Raw genomic sequence first — 18,750 nt, 5'->3', positions numbered from 1 at the left:
CTCTATTTATATTTCATGGTGGCCGGTTTCCGATTATTTTCTCTGCCTGTTAATTGCCTTAATTACTTGATTTTGTTTCGGCTTTCGCGTTCTTGGAAAGTATTAATAGCAGTTTTGTAACTATAACTTATTCTTAAAAGGTCACAAGTTATTTTTTGATAAAAAAAAGCTTGTATATTAAATATTGATTTTTTAACGATTAAAACTTTAAAGTTATAATTTTTTTAGCAATTTTTTGATTTTTATTTTTATTAATTAACAATAAAAAAAATTTTTTTTTAGATATTAATATAAAAATTCAATAAAAAATAATTATATTGACAGTAAAAATACCTTGCTTGCTTTAAAAACTAATTTTATGCCTGGTATAAATTATAAATTTAAAATTCGGTCTTAATAGTTTTTTTCTTCCCCGAAAGAATAATAAAAATTGTATTGATAGGTTTTTTATTTCCAAGACACAATGCAGGAAAATGAAAATGAAGGAAGGAATAAATTTTTATAATACATAATAATAATAATAATAATAATAATAATAATAATAATAATAATAATAATAATAATAATAATAATAATAATAATAATAATAATAATAATAATAATAATAATAATAATAATAATAATAATAATAATAATAAAAAAATAAGGAAAAATGGATGAATATGGATTCGGGTGAGAAAGAAAAGAATAAGATAAAAGAGGGTGAGTTAAGACGGACCGCTGGGCCAGGACAATCCGTCATTAGTAAACAAATAGTTTAGCGAACGAGCAGGAACTACAGTAGGCTCTTGCCTACATAAACTTTAAACAACAATGAGTTTTAAAAAAGAATCGATGTACACCTGGCCGATGTTGATGCCGATCATCTCGATGCTGATGATGATGATGATGATGATGATGAGTGTAGGTGTAGGTCCAGAGAGTATACAAGTGAGCATATGTTCTTCTTCCATATACCTGCCCAAAGAATGCCTTGAGAAAATTACCTCGAAAAATGGGCCCAATCAAGTCTTTGATTTTGAGCCCGTATTTTCTCGACACATTTATATTTAACATTAACATGTACATAATTAATAATGTCTTAAGTCTCAACAATGACAATTATTTATTAATACTCACGTTCGTTTCTTTCATTATTTATCGAAGCCAAGAATTCCTTTCCTTTGTTCGGGTCCTATCACTTTTATTTACTCTTCTAACGAAGCATTGATGCTTCATTTTTTAACCTAAATGATTCGAGCTTACACGAGAGGCATAACAATAAATTTCGAGGTCAAGTGAAATATTTGGATAAGGTTAATATAACATTTTTTTATTTCAATTAAAATTCTTAAATTCTAAAAATATCATAAACTTTTTTTTGGTAGGATTTAATTTGAATTTTTAATTGGAACAAAAATTACGTAGCTAAATTTTGATTATAACTGTGAAAAATTAATTAATCAACAGATAAACTTCTTAAAAAAGTAAAAAAAAAAATATTATTATTTCATTACTTAATTTTTTTTAAATTTAACTTCCTGCTAACGAGAAAATTAAACGATCATACGCCACCTATTGGAAATTTTCGGAACTAATTTCGTTAAAAAATTAAATATGGATGTACATGACTATATTAGACCTTATATGGTTCATTTTTGTATCAAGCCATGTATGAATGTATCATATTGTATGATATAGGCACATGAGGCAACTTATGGGGCATAAAATATTTTTTCCGGGATATTTTCATAAGAATATTGATAAGTAGTCAGATAATTAGGCTAACTGTTTGCAGAGACACAATGTAGATGTAGATAGCAAAAAGCTAAAGCGAAACAAACGAATAGAAGCAAAGGAAGGATCTTTAGTAGGGGTCAACGTCCATTTGGTAGTATACAATTAACGCGGCACCCGTCAGTTACGCCCTTCCGCGGGCATCCAGCTCCACAAACCGTGCTGCAGTATTTAATCTATGGATATATATTTAAATGTAAATGTAAATGTGTACAAATAAAACGAGTGGCAAATGAATCTGAGAAAATTCCACTGCAGTACGATCAGTTACGCTTCGCTGGCGAACTGTTTGATCTAATTCGACCGTGACACTCTCATGAAAACGATCAAAATCGCATGAATTTCATTTGCCTGGCACTTTTTATTTCATACTCTGCAAATTACGTAAGAGATACTTATTTATTATAACTGTTATTATACTGTTTTATTATCCATTTAATTAATTTATTTTACTCACATATGCCTTCATTAATTTTTAAAATAATTTTTAAGAAAAAAATTGAACAATATTTATTTTTCAAAAAAATTCTCACAAAATTTTTTAACTTTAAAATTTAAAAAAAAATTCCACCGAATCATTAAAAAAGAAATTCCAAATATCTAAGGCACTAAGTACTAAGATCAACTCACCATATTGAGATTAGTTGGTATATAATCCTTCTAAGCATGTAAACTGAGGACAAGGATATAAATAGTTATTTACTTGGAAAAATGTAAAGATTATAATATTATTGTAATATCTCCTGTCCCCCGAGGATGACATTTAATTTTTTTCACTAGACACACACACATATTTAATGTAACTGACAATTGAAAAAAATCTGTTCGTACGTTAATAGTTAAATAACAATAGCGGCTATTGATGAGCGATAATTTTAAAAATACAATAATATTCAGTAAGTACTATTGAAAATACTTGTCAGTCATCGTAAAATCAAATGGAGTGAAGAATAGGACCACCGATCATCATCATCATCATCATCATCATTACCATTGTTATTATTTATTATTATTATTCCCCGAAATATTCACATGGTCGTTATTATTCGTTAATCATCTATAAGAATCCTCGAGCACAACTAGGAATAATTAAAACGAATGATTCATCAACCGTTAGATATGTGATGAGATTAAAAAAATTAATGACTCTTTGTCATCAGGCGTTTGGTCACATTCACATCGACGAAGCCCGAGAGAGATAAATATATAAATATATAAATGTATAGAGAGGGTGTGGATTGTGGATTATGGATGTAAAGGCCCTATCTGTTCATTGCGAACGTCCAGAAAATACCGGTCGTCCCTTTGTCCTCCATCTTACACCACATGTGTGTCTTATATATTATTGTGTATGTTGTGTGTATATATTACGCACCAAACTACACTTAAATAGACAGAGAGAGGGAAAAAAAATACCGAAGCAACCCAGTTAGACAGAGATCTCGAAATTTAAGTTGAAAAAATAGTCGAGAATAAAGAAGTTGGACCTGAAGTTAGATTAGCATGACAATGTGCTCACCGGCCACTCATTATGGCCGCCAATTCTGAGCCCGTCTTTTGATTTTATTATTATTCTATATAAATATCAGTCTCTTTTTTATTTACCGACCTTTTTTATATTTTTTTAAATATATATTGTAATTATAATTATAATGTTCTAATGAATGGATAAAGCAAACATTTTGGAGGGAATTAAGAAAATTATACGAAATTCAGTGGTTGGTTTTATTGTTAAAAATTGTAATTATTAGTTTTTTTTTTTTATTAATCATTTAAAGTTAATTTACATTGATTGTGAATAGCATGAAGTCACTTATAGATAATTTTGATGATTGAATTAAATTTTTCTGGGAAAATTAGACCCGTTGGAATTAATTATAGCTTGGGATACTTCTTTTTTTATTTTTATGTTGTGTAAATAAGGTTTTTCTTTGTGATTAATTATAATTCTTCGGGGTATTAATGAAATTTAAGCTGATCTTGGATTTAGAAGGTAATTTTTTTAATAAAATTAGAATTTAGATTAGAATGGTATTTAAATTTAGGAAATATATTTGGTTGGTGTGTCATTGAATTTCTGACGCATAGAATCTGACATGTGGACGTAAATTTATTTATCGGAGTTGTAAAATAAATAGTTTTTGACATTAAGTTTTTAATGATCGGTATATTCATTGAAATTTGAATTAATAAATAGAAATAAGGAATTGTATCTTAATTGAAATAGTCACTAATGGAAAGAATTAAAAATTAATAACACAAAATTTTATTTAGATGTTCTAACTTTTTGTTTAAAAAATTAAAAATAATTAAAAGTTTTAAAAATCATTGAATTCGATAAAAATTTTTAAATTGTTTTTTTTTTAATTTATTTCAATTTCGAAGTTTTAGCCTTCTAAAAATTATTTTTAATTTCAAAATTTTTATGGCCAGAATTAAAAATTAAAAAATAGAAAGTTGGACAATAAAATTCAAATTTTTTAAGTAAATATTTATCCGCAGTCAATAAATTTTTTTTTATCGATAAAAAAAAATATTTATTTATTATTTATATTCGATAAACGACGAAATTGTTTCAAAATAAATGAATTTATTACCAATTAATGTTAATAAATTCTTCTATTACTAATTTCTAAGTAAGATGACGTATTATTAAAAAGAATTCTCGGTACTAAAAATTTGAAAGTGATGTTGAGAGACTCGACAAACCTAATAGCGTGTTACCCAATAACGTTTTTTAAAAATTACACCTAATTAACTGATCAAGTTATGAAAAATGTACCATGAAATGGTCTGTCTTCGATGAAGAGTTGTCGAAAGAAGAAATTATGATTGAGTCGTTAATTAGTGAGGTTCACTATACAAAAGCTATGAGCTATGAGATATGAGATAGGAGATTAATGTCGAAATTAACTGTTGAAAAAGAATGATTCATCAGAGAGATGATGGCCGAACAAATATTAAAATTGAAAATTTCTTGTAAGATTTTCTTTATTTAATTTTTTTAATATAACTGAGTAGAGTTCGTTAACGAGTCGAAGTAAATCGTGAAGAAAAAGGGAAAGCGATCGATCACCAATGAAACGAGCTCCAGCTCTGGAGTAGCTTAAGTCTGCTCCGTTTTCTTTTCTCTTTGGGCTCCTCTACTCTAAAGTACAAGCTATATACGTAGAACGTCTAATATAAATGAATGTATTTCTTTGGTTTGGTCTACCTTAAAGAGTAAGTCATTGTGCGTCTCTTCTGAGCCGATAAAATGCGTGAATTCGAAGAAATCGTACCAAATCTTTCGGTAACAATAACGTTTCAAGGTTTATAAAAGATGTGGGAGACTATCCATCTTTGACATTCATTCACCGAATGAGTGAGTCGTAGGTGGGGTTATCTAAGCATATACATATACATACTGAGGGTGGAACGGCTGACGCTGATGCTGATGTCGATCAAAAGGGGGTGAGACATTCCAACTTCTCAAAAATCAAAATTGTTATTGTTATTCTTTAAATTTATCACATCGATTATCTGATGGCTTGTTTTTTTCGTTATTTAGTATTTTATTTTATTAATAAATTTTTTTTTGCAGTAAACTGATTTTTTTTATTGAATAAACTGATTTAGTTTATTCTCTTAATAATGAAGATTTTCAAAATTTTTTTTAATTAAATTTTTTGATTAGTTTTAAAGATTTTAATCTTAAAAAAAAAATTAAATAACTAAAAATTGTGAATCAATAATTTAGAAAGAAAAATCTAAAAAATTTCATTTTTTTATATGAATTTTTCAATTTATAATTTAAAAAAAATTATTCAAAGAAAAATTTAAATTTTCCTAAATTATTATATTCTTAACGAATAAAAAAAATTTTTCTATGAATTTTTTAAGGGTTAAAATTTAATGGAGTAAATTTTTTTTTTTTTTTTTTTTTTATCAATTTAATATTCATGAATATTGATAAATAAATAAATAAATAAATAGACAGAACAGAGTATTAAAAATAATAAATGCGTCATTACTGGTTGAATATTGTAACCAGCTCGTCATTCGTGCATTATTATTTCAACGCAATGATGCATTATTATAGTAGTAATGCATATAATTCAAGGAATATTAATATTAAGTAGGAGCCTTTCGTGCATGTAAGTTGTATCATTAACTCATATCGAGTATTTTTCGTTTCGACTCTAATAATATATATTGTTAATAGATAAATATATCAATTGCAAGAATACGAGAACAATGTTTCCTTTATTTTATTTTTTTAATGAGTTTAATTGACATAGTCATAGTCATTGTTTTTTTTTTTTTTATTCACAAACAAAAATAAAAAGAGTAATAGAATTTTATTGCACGAATTTTACCTCGGGAAATTATGTAATTGAATTTTATTTGAAAAATAAACCTTCGACAATAATCCATTGACATTTTAATAGTAAAAATTTCCGACTAATAATAAAATAAAAAATCAAATCACCGAAAATCTCCAGCGGAGTCAGATCTGATTTTTTATTTTTTATTATTTTTTTCCCGAGTCATAACTATAGAATTTTTTAGTTGTCACTGGTCGAACGATACTTATATTGCCAGTAAGGCTGGGGCAAAATGAAACACAATAAAAGGTATAGATAGAAAAGGAGAAAAAAAAAGAGGGATCACCTGGCGGAGCCTCAATGTCTCGGCAAACTAAAATACAAATACAAATGAAACGCTTTTGTCAAAACGGGAAACTTAACGATTTCCGAGTACCAGAAACTCCAAAGTTCTTCTAATGACTATGACCGTGTGTACACACAGAACAAGAACATTGATGGTTTAGGATCAAGCATTCAGCGCTGGGCATTGAGCATTCCACCTTTTGAATTCTTGGAAACACCGCGATCCCGGATCCAGCCAATAATCTTTCAATGGTTCATGCAAGAACGGACATCCAAGAGAATAGAACGATCGTTTTATTACAACAATAATCAATAATAATGAATATAATAATGGAGATAATAAAATTAAGATTCTAGATCTATAAATAAAGAAAAGAATTTTCTTTAGAAATTCTGAAATTTTTTTTCTAATTATTCACCAATCTAATAAAAAAAAAAAAAAAATATAGAAAAATACTATTAATTTTTACGGTAATATTATTGAAGTAAAAAATAATAAACTTGAAAAATTCATAAGATGAATAATTATTTTTGATTATTTTAATATTAAATAACAGTAAAATAAAATGTTCTTACTGAAACTGCCAAAAAATTTCTTTCCATGTAAGTTCTAATTCCTATTTGAAGCCTGTCCGTTATTGCACCCTTATTCTGGGCTAGTTAACTCCCCGAAGTCCAAAGTAAAAAAAAAAAAAATAAACGGAACTAAAATAGCCGAAAAATGAAAGAAATAAAAATAGCCACCCGCTTTATTTCACGCGTGGTCACTTGCTACTCTTCTCTTTTCATCTTGTTATTTTCCGGCAGTTTTTCCATTTCACTTACTCATCGTTCGTTTCTTTAGCGTTGAGGCGGTCCACCAGTGCGTCTATTAATCTGTAGCACAATATATAATGTATAATGTAACTGGTATGGTGTGTAAGTAATTCTCTTTCTCACGGTTTGCCAAAAAGAACCTACGCCGTGCTGGCAGGTAGTACTATTGTCACAGCATAAATACTTTTACTTACTTCTTAATGCTTTGCATTTGTTTGGGTGGGTGTTGTTCATTCTCTATTCGCATTTATTTGATGTTTACTGGCAGTCCGACCAGTCCACGGATATTACTATGAAACATTTATCTTTTCAAATTTAGAATAGTGTTTTGCTCTGCACACCTGCAGGCTGCTGGAAATTAAAGTGATGCCTGTAAAACGACTTTGGGGAATTTTAGTGACAGTACAAAGATTTTAAGGTTCAATGTTAAATATCATTTTTTTTTGTTATTGATGAATTTTAAGCATTGAATTCAGAGAATTTATTTGAATTGGAAATTTTTTAGCTGTGTGATTAATTGAAGTTTTTTTTTTTTTAGTTAAACAAATTTGAAAAAAAATTTAGTAATTTTTTTTTTTAATAATAAAAATGACTAATATATTTTTTTGAAAATTTAATGAAAATTATTATTGAATAAGTAAAAAAAATTTTTTGTTAAATTAAAAAAAAAAATTGATTAAAAAGTAATTTATTTTTTAAATAAAATCAAAAAATTGTCAGACATCTTCTGATTAAAGTATATAATTAAATAGATTAATTTTTTAATTTAAATGTAAAAATTTAATTTTTTTTTATACAAAAACAAATTTACTCATGAAAATTCGGACGGTAATTAAATACAAAGATGACAGATTTTTAGTTAGTCCAGCTGCTCTTCAGCTGGCCTGAAGTACCTGCGCCGTAGCGATGACCCACGTGAGAAGTGATGGAGCGCGTATACTGTCCTGCATTAATTTATGCGAGCGACATAATATAAAAGCGCAGTTAAATACAATGCCAAAAAAATAATGGCGAGTAATGAAAAGAAGAAGCCCAACCGAAGACAGAAAACAGATATAATATAATATAAGATAAGTAGAACAGTCGAATCTTTGGCCAGGTGATGACCGAGTGGATCTCGATGATCTTGGGGTAAACTACCCCTGGATACATATATAAATGTATATGCTCGACGCGAGACCCTGGGGCGTGTGAAAACACGAAGTCCTTTGTCTTGGAGTTCTCAGGATAGGACTCTTACTCTTCATTCCCGTGACCACTCTTCTATTTGGACACTCGCTTCATATTTAGACTTTCAATCTACCGTATGTTATTATTATAATTATTTGCTGTTTTTTTGGGCGTCGTTGTCATTTCTACGAATAATACCACCCGTATAGAATTATATAGATCCAAAAATGAAAATAAGTATAATAATGTTTAAGTAAACTAAAGTGAAAAAAGTTTGAAGTTGTAAAGAATCAGGGACCGATGGAAAACTCTTCGGATGTCTTTCTAGTCAAAGGCAAATTGTATTCATCCGAAACTCTTTATATTTGTGTCAAAAATAAGAAAAGCGCGGCTTTGAGTCTGGAGAATTTAGTGCAATAAAAAAATAATGTATTTTAAGAAAAATATTTAGTTTTTTAAATTAAAAACCAAAAAATTAGATTATACAAATTTTTATTTTAATTATCAAAATATCAAATAATTATATAAAAATTTAATATTAATTTTTTTACATTAAAAAAAAAATTTTATTTTAAAAAGTTTGATTATTTTTAATTAAAAATAAAATTTACTATTATAATAAAAATTATCAAACACTAGTTTTATAATTTTTAGCAAAATTTATTGTAATTAGTTGATTTAATTAGGCATTTAAATTAAATAAATAAAGATTAAAAAATTATTTCCGTAAAATTCAATTAAAAAAATAAATTAATAAAATTAACCATAGAAGTAGATTATAATTTACCATAAATAAAAAAAAAATCTTGAGTAGAATAATAGGAAGCCTGGGAAGCGGGAAACCTGTGTTCAAGTGAATTTACCCCGGGGCTGGGTGACCCGAGACAATGAGTCCATTGTCACAGATACTTTTTGGACATTGAGACAGCAGATCACCGTCATCAGACTCCTATCCAGGACCGTGGGTATTATGTACTTCGACATAATTCTCTGCTATGCCTCTGCCCTGGTCCCTCTTACATTAGTCCCTCGGGAGTTTCAGAAGCGAAAAGAAAAGAGATTAACGAATTCGGAAGCGCCCCAGCATTTTTACGGTCGATTACGACGCCAGGACATCACCATCGCCATTGTACGTGCGCAAATAGTGAACCAAGAGCGAAGAGCTCCTCACAGAAACAGAGATAAACAAATGTGGAAAGACTGAGACTGAGATGCCTCGGCGTAAATAAGACAACGGAGATCGGTATCGAGATTACGCGCCCCAGGTACCGGGTTTAGGTGTCACAAATTTTCTGCTCCTCGGCGGCTCATTGGCTCGTCATCCGCCTTACTGACAACATACTGAGTTTATTTTTCTACACAATCGCTGGCGTTATTTATTTCGAATTAATAAACTTTCATTTTATTTTTACTAGTTTTGCCAACATGTTTATTATCAATAATTTAATTTATCAATATTCTTACAAATTTTTGATAAATTATTAATTATTGACAGTTTTTAGAATATAAGCTTATCCTGATGTTACGCTCATTGAGACCTTTTATTTGAGTACCCACACGAATTTTTTCATATATTTTATTTATATATATATATATATATATATATATATATATATATATATATATATATATATATATATAATATTTCTCATATTTATGAAATATATAAAATATATAAAAAAATTCACGTGGGTATTCAAATGAAAGGTCTTGATGTATGCAATTTCAGGATGAGCTTATATCTCAAAAAATGTCAATAATTAAGAAATGAATTTGTATTTTGTCTACTGTAGATATTTTTAACGATACAAGCTCATCCTGAAGTTTTCCACAACATATATCTAATCCGTGTAAAATATTTAACCGACAACTGAAAGAAGCATGACGTAAAAACACGTGGTTCCATTCATGATCGAGCTTGTCGACTTGCCAGTACATGACGACACTGTACTACGGCACGAGCGCGTGTCAGTACCAGAGATCGCCGAGATGGATGTTACACTACATAATATACGATATATATATATATATATATATATATATATATATATATATATATATATATACATATCATATGTTATATGTTATGTGTCGTCTGTCGTGTCGCACCCACTCTACTGTACACTTCTATTCTAAAAGAGCCACTGACATTGCACGGCACAACGCGGGGTGAAACGTCGAAGGGGTTGAGAGAAAGAGCACGCGTGTGTGGATGAATCACTAGCTCGTGCATCGGACCACCCTCGCAGCTCCTACTCGCCGAACCCATAACCTAAGCTGTAAAATTCTGCTCAAATTCACCCGGAGATCTATCCACATACCACACACTGGCCTCCTCTACTTCCTACTTCTAGTCTTCACTTCACCACACATGTGTATCATATATACTTATATATGTATGCTCGAACGTCCTTGCTGGCTATACAGTAGTGAATACTGCTATACACACATGTTATTGACCTTATACTCACCAGTTATGACCTCGTATCACATGTCGTACCAATGTCAACTTGGTAACTCTCAGTCTCTATCTCAATAGGCTAGTACTAGACAGTGTTATGTTTCGACGATCTCTGACTGGATGTCCCGTCAATGTCCAACATACATACAGTGAAAGTCATACATTATATATATTTATTTTTGAATATATAAATATAAATATATTTTTGGGAATGTTTAGAAAAATTTTGAAAAAAATTTACGATTTTTGAAGTTTAATTTTTTGGTTGACTATTAAGGTCGTTCTTTCCCACCCATAGCTTATGTACAGAAAAAAAAATTTACTTGAATCAAGTAAATAATTTTGAAGAATTTCATCTTCTTGATTTGAGTAAAAAAAATTCTTAAACTAAGAAATTTTTCTTGGTTTAAATAAATTTTACTTAGTTCAAGAATTTTTTTTTTATTCAAGTTAATTTTTTTTTATAAAAATAAAAATTTTTTTTTTATAAAAATAAACTATCTTAGAATTTTTGCTTTGACAGATGTTCAGTCATCAAATTGATAATAAACCATCTAATGCGTAGCATCTAAAATTACATTCTTTAATTGTTAAATAAATTAATCATCAATAAAATATTCGTATGTGGTAATTTAAGTTAGTTAAAACTATATATAAATCGTCAGACTAACAAATTACGGAGTTTACTAAGAAATAATTGAATTAAGAAAAAAAAATCCTTATAGTCTTAAATAATTAATAAATTACTAAATAATTTTGAGGATTAATCGCTAATATTTTAGATTGTGAAAAATAATTTTTTTTGTATAAATTTATGAACGTATTCTCAAATAAACTTAACTTGGAGTCGTTAAGATTCTCGAATTTAAAATCCGGCAAAAATCTAAACGACGAGTTTTTACTAGAGCATTTTTTACCCACTAGGCTCCGGATTGTCGATCTGAATTAGAATAGGCCATAAAACAAGAAGCCAGGCTACTTGTCGATCCAGTGTCGAATAAGGGAACAAAAAAATGATTATAGTATCGAAGGTAGGAATTTTTAACGGGAGAATTCCATTCTCTTTGATATATATTATATAAAGTATTATAAAGTTTTAAAAAATTGAAATAAAATTTTTATTTTTGTTCAGTCCCCTGTCGAGCTCAGGTATGACTATTTTATTTTTTTTATTGTTTATAATTTTATTTTGGCGTGGACAGAGGACAACGGAGGATAAATACACGCGGGTTATAACTCAATATCGGGTATATATATATATATATATATATATATATATATATATATATATATATATATATAGCGAGGAGAGAGATTGGACGTCCGAGAGCTCCAAACGGAGAAAAGGGAAAGGGAGCATTGGCAAAAATGTTTTAGATCGACCTCGAGGGCAGAGAAGAACATTAAAAGGGAGAAGACATTAAGAACCGCCACAGATCTTGTATAAGGACCGAGGATGAGGATGAGGATCCTGGACCGAGAGAGAGGCACCTCGGGAGACGGAGCAACGTCTCTCAAGAGAAGGAGAGATGGCTAGAGGTGACAAAGAGGGCACGGTACTGAGCTGAGTATGAGTACGGGCACTCACGTATGAACCAGGAGCTCATAATTTCTTATAATGTCCTCTTCTAAGGATGCCTAGTGTATACACCCTCCGGCAAGCTGTGCTCTTGTCTGGATGGGCTTGCAGGACACTGCAGACAGTCACTACCAGATAGCTGGGACATCGTTAAACCGCTCCAAATCTGTCCAGACATGTTTATACTACCCGGTTTTTAATTCCTTTTTGGTTAAGATTTTTTATTTGCTTGTTTACTGTTCCGGGTTTGGAGTTAAGGATTTAAATATTCTTTTGGAAAATTTTAAAAAGTCTGGAAAAATTATTTTAATCTGAATATTCATATCGGTCCATGAAGCCATAAAAAAATACAAATATTACAAATAAAAAAATAAATTTTATTAAAAAAAAAACAAATTTGATTAAAAAAATTTTTAAATCATTAAATTCAAAAAATTACAGACAATAAGAACAAAATAATTTATCACAAAACATCCCTAAAGTAAAATCTCTTTCTGTAATCCAAGCATATTTTCTTATGATATATTTATTCACCTAAAAAACATCCATAAATAATCCAGCAAAGTATTTAATTTAAGAATTCACTTGACAATTTTTTTAGCGAATTTCCTCGAGCTAACAAGTCGCAACAAGGGAATTTCGCGTGCACTTGTTACTTTTTATGAATCTCAAGAGTTCGACAAAGCATACTTATGTACACCCTCACTCTATATACGTCTAAGTATGTGAATATTCCCATGTGCTCCCATCCTCGCCTCGGATCTGCACCTTGTACGTGGATGAGGCTTGAAAACGACAAAGAGTATCTTTTCTTTCTTGTCCGGGTGGGTCTCCTTGTCTCCGCAGTTGCTCCTCCTCTCCTTCCTCTCCTCAGCTGCATATCCTCCGATTCAGCTCCTCCGTACATATATATATAAGAGTTAATCTTGATATAATGGCCACGACTGTCGCGCGGTATCCGCAAGACAATAGTCCCCGAGATATATCGTTAGTCCTCGGCCTCTCTCGCGCGCCCTCTCAACCGACTCGAGCCATTAGAAGGCGGGACTCTTTATTTACCTCGCGGGGTGTCGAGCGCGATCTGCACAAAACACTGCTGCAAATATATACATATATACTAGGGTGGGTCAAAAAAATCGAATAATTTATTTTTGATTTTATACTTTGAAAAATAGGTTCATAGACACCTAAAAAGAATTCTCTCCAAGTATAAGCTCTTAATTATAACGGGAAGGTCCTCCGCTTTGCGGGTTTCTATTTTTTTCGAATAATCAGATAAAAAAATTTATATCTCGCTTCCAACTGCTTGGAAAAATATTCCGTGGCATAGATTTTGTGAGAAATTGAATGCTTTACAAAAAAGGTCTCTTATGACTTATTCAAAAACTCAACCGATTAAAAGATATTCATAGTTGAAGTTTGGCTATTTTAAGGAAAATATTCGTTTTTATTATGAATTTTATAAGTCGATGAAAAAAAATTATTTCGGATTGCGGAACTCATGATTTTGTAGGAAATTTACTGTTCTACAAAAATGGTCTCTTATGATTTTTTGATTAAGTGAAGCCGTTACGAGATATTCATCGTCAAACATTAACGAATATCAATATTTCCAGTTTTTGATCAATAATTCGATAAATTTTAATTTAAACTATGAGTTTCAGGAAAATTTACATAAATTTGAGTTTCGATATAATATATAATATATATTATATACTCTAGACTGCACACGCGAGTGGTACTTTTATTTCCAGCTACGCTGAGCTATCCTCGTCCTCTTTCCTCCTCTGCATATAAGTTCATGTGTGTTTGTGTGTTTGTGTGTGTACATCGCTGGAGCTGGACTACGACAATGACCGTGGGTTTAAAATAAAATCAACACTTATACACACCGCTGCGTTCTGATATGTTCCAAGAGCCGAGGGCTGAGGATTTAACACACTCCCGACTCACTACTGCTTCTCGGGAATCCTTGTCGTTAAATCTTGTCCTTATTTTATTTTTTACATTCATATATAGATAAATATAAATAAATACATACAATATACAAGGATATACTCCTTGGATGTAAATTTACAATGGAAAAATTTATAAGATATATTGTTCACATAAAAGTTTGGTTAATCCAATCCAAATATGTCTTGAGTCTTTTAATTTTTTTAAAGGAAAAAAATTCGTTTATTTAGTCCTCTAAATTAAAATACATGAAAGTCTTGAAGTTCGTCAAAGATCGAAACTCGCAAAAAACGGGCCACGATTCATTATTGGTTAAAATTTAGGCCCGCGCGTAGCGCGCTATTCAAATTTCTAGTGTTATAAAAAAATCATATTTATAATAAGAAAAAAGTTTCTATAAATATAATATCTTCAATTAACCTGAATTGTTTTCATCACAAATTAACGCTCATTGAACCCTTATAAAAATAGTATCCTTAAAAAATATTATTAACTTATAGTATAAAAATACTCACCTAAAATTAGCAATAATTAAGCCTTGGTATTAATACAAGACAATTCAATTAAATTGAGTGCCGGTGGAGAAGGCATTTAAAATTAGTCTGAAAAGCAAAACATTTAATATTAGAAAAATTAGAGCAATTCTTTATAAAAAAATACAAATATCAATTTATTTCTACCTAAAGAATCAATTAATACTAAAAAAATTTTCTTAAAATTCCACTTGAACAAATTTAGAGGTGACTTTTAACGAATCATCAATGACCTCGGGTGATAAATTAATTAATTACAGACTTGGTGCTGACTAGCGGAAAAAATCAAACGGCGGAAAAACCTTACTGGCAATCAACGAAAACAGATGAATTAATGGCCGCCCCTATCACTCTATTCTATAAATGTGTAGAGAGTATGAAGCATCCCTCGAGATAATACTGTCTATATATCTCGGATCTTATGAGGGACCCGCAATTGTATTAACCAACATACGAAATACACTTTATTTATATATGTACATATATGTTCCACACACTACGACCTATATTGATATATAGCCGGCAAATGTACTCGCAAAAAAGTAAATAACCATCGCTATTGCTGTACCACCACTACACCCAATTTATACTAATCCAAACTGAGAATCGGGCAGTCGATCGCTCGATTTTCCATTTGAACTTTTGTCGATTATCTTTTCATCATTTTCTCTATTACTCAACGAATAGAGGAGGTAATTTATATTGGAGTTATTGAATTATTTCTTGAGATAAAAAATTAACAAAAAAAAATGCTATTAATTTATTTTTTTTTTAATGAAAAATATTTATTAAAAAAAAATTGATTAATTTATTTTAATTAATAAAAAAAATTTTGTTTTAATTAATTAATGCTTTTTAATACAAAAATAAAATTCTTAATTAATTTTATTTAATGAAAAATATTTATTAAAAAAAAAAAAAAATTAAATTAATAAAAAAAAAATTAGTCGGCATAAAGTACGGTTGCCAATTGGAACATGAGGGTTGAATGCCCAGTATTCTTCAATATTTCACGGATAATTTTTATCTCCGTACAAAGCGAGAGAAAAGATGGAAATAAAGGTAGAAATAAAAAAATAAAAAAAAAAGAATGAAATAAAGTAAAGAAAGATATAAGGGAGTGTATAAGGTATAAGAGAGAATAGTAACTACCGGCGATGGTTTGGGCAAGATCCCGAAGGCACAATACCGAAAAATTCTTACATGTCGGTCGCTCGGCTCATGAGCAGACTACCCTGCCATCACACCCTCATTTTTGGCTTAACGGAGACCCTCGGGCGGGTTAATTCATTATTAAATAGCACAAACGTGCATTCAACGCAATTCTCGTGCTCATACACATCTTGCTCGTACGTTCGACTATATACTGCCATAACGACCTACGGCTGACGATAAATAAAGATATGCCTCGCCAAAATAATCTGAGCCGAGGTAGGGGGCAAGAGGTGGTACAAGATTCTATTGCTATTGAGGAAACTCTTGTTATATTTATAAAAACTCGGAAAATATTTTTATTTATTTTTGTTATTTAATGGACTAGAGAGAGTTCAATGACAATTATTTTTATTAATTGTCATTTAAACTTAAAAAAAAAAAATGATTTTATTTAAAAGAAAAATTTTTCTTGATTAAAGAATTTGCGGTAATTAATTTTTTTTTTTATCAAATTAATCAATTTTTTTTTTAAATTGTTTTGTAAAATGTTGTATAGATAAATAACTTAATCAAAAAATTATTTTATAGATAATTATCAATTGTAATTCTGTTCTGAACTTTTGATTAAATACTAACTCATAGATATGAATATAAATATAAATATAAATAAAGATAAAGATAAGGATAGAGAAAAATTAGTGTTGGTCCCGATCGGACCAGAGGACGGAGCGGACATATGGTCGGCTGGTTCGACCGATTAGACACATTTGCATCACAATGCTAAAGTCTGCAGCTACCATGCTCGGGCTTTATTACGACCACCGCGGTCCATAGTCTGCTACATGTACACCAACATATATTTATATCTGTATGAATGTATGTGGTATATGAACAGGGTTAATGTGAATTCGAGCTAAGGCTAAGGCGACGCCATGCCACTGACATAATGGTACTTAACCTGGTAAGCACACTAGCATAGTATGGTTTAGTGGTTGTCGACTTGTGTGTGTGATAAAAAAACAATTTTTTTCGAATTTTTTAATCTTGTTTCCCTTGGCACCCGCTGGGCCTTTTGTTTAAGCGTATACTTAAATGCTCTACTCTGCATTGTGTTATTTAGATTCTTTTTAAAACCTCTATACAAATACACCACCGAAATAAAAGCTAAAGGGGGACTAGTTTTGTCATTGTAACGATCGCTTTTTTTACGCACTGATAAAGTGCTTTTGCTTTGGTTAGATCGATATTTTTAGATAAATAAAGAGTCCAAAAAAAAAAAAATTATTGTAAAATTCACTATTGTTAATTAAATTAAAAAAAAAATTTACATGCATAATAATAAAAATCAAAACTAATTGATTGAAAAATTAAAAGATTGAAAATATTTTTAATTAAATTTTTTTTTATTTTTTAAAAAATTTATTTTTAAATTAAAAATGGTTAAAAACGGTAATAAAAATAGTATCCATTAAAATATGGACTAATTATTGACTATAAAAATTTTTATAAATATTTCTCGAGTAATTTATTTTATATCGAAAATGAATAAAAAAGAATGCAATGTAGATGTTATGAAAAGAGATGAATGAAACGGGGAATAAAAAAACTAAAGAGTGTTACAGAAGCGTATGAGGTTCAATTATTGTAGACGATACATTACGTAGCCGGGAGTGTAGCATAAGCAGTTGGTACGCGAGAAAACAGAAACTAAACTCTCAACATACAACCAGTCAGCTAGACATATATATTTAGTCTCGATTATTTATGATTACGATTATTTCGGTCGAGTTTCGAGCGCTTTATTGAATGTTTAGCATGTGTCTATGCTCACCACACTGCACACCGCTAATTCTGACCGGTATTAAACTCTAGATGCGAGATCACCAAAAGCACATTTTTTAGCTTCCGAGCCACCACATTGAATCGCAAATCAAACATACTAAAGTTATGTCGATAAAAATAGATAGTATAATTTACAGCCGGCGTTAATGTGGAAAATAAAAGTAAAAAGGTAATAGTAATAGTTTTCTATTACCTCAAGCCTTAGCTCAGAAATATTGCTGACTAAAATTACCTGAGCACAATGAGCGCCTTAAGTAATTCCAATAATTGTCCACCCGCACAGATGAAAGCTATAAAACTCTCGATAAATTTATTTCTAATGATCATTATATACCAATCGAATGGTTTTTGCATCTTCTACAATGTCTTTAGGCTGATCTCGTTTGTTGGATAAAATTTACAATAGTAGATCGTAAAAATTACTAAATAAGAAGTATAGTCCACTGTTACTATTTTATGAAATAAAAATTACGATGGTAAAATAGTAAAAATTCCTTCAATTTTTTTCCCGTGTACTTAAACGTGAGAGACCTTTTAGTGTCGTCTATTAAACGTCGTCATAATGTTCCGAACCAATCTGCGGTTGAGTCGCGTGAAAGGTATCTCTTTACTCGAGGCATTTTCCAATCAGGATATTCTTAAGTTAAATATCTCCGCATGCCAAATAAAAATTTATTCTCATTTAAATTAAAGGTTATCGTAATTACCCTTTAGTCCTTAATTTATTTATCTGCCTAAGGAGATTTTAAGTTCGGGTGAAGTTTGGAAATTCTTGGCTGTTTATCTCAATACAATAACGAAACAGAAAAA

General features: G+C 30.0%; 1 protein-coding gene across 1 annotated transcript in view; it reads left to right on the top strand.

Moving 5' to 3' along the window:
• The window catches only part of Zfh2 (Zn finger homeodomain 2), a 166,844-nt gene that overhangs the window by 19,540 nt on the left and 128,554 nt on the right, over positions 1-18,750 (top strand). The gene's annotated exons all lie outside the window — the stretch shown is intronic.

This window comes from Cotesia typhae, unplaced genomic scaffold (assembly GCF_013202065.1).
Source record: "Cotesia typhae breed Kobodo isofemale line unplaced genomic scaffold, CoteBio_Ctyphae contig_4, whole genome shotgun sequence".
Classification (NCBI taxonomy): Eukaryota; Metazoa; Arthropoda; class Insecta; order Hymenoptera; family Braconidae; genus Cotesia; species Cotesia typhae.
This window is presented reverse-complemented; position numbering and strand designations above follow the sequence as displayed.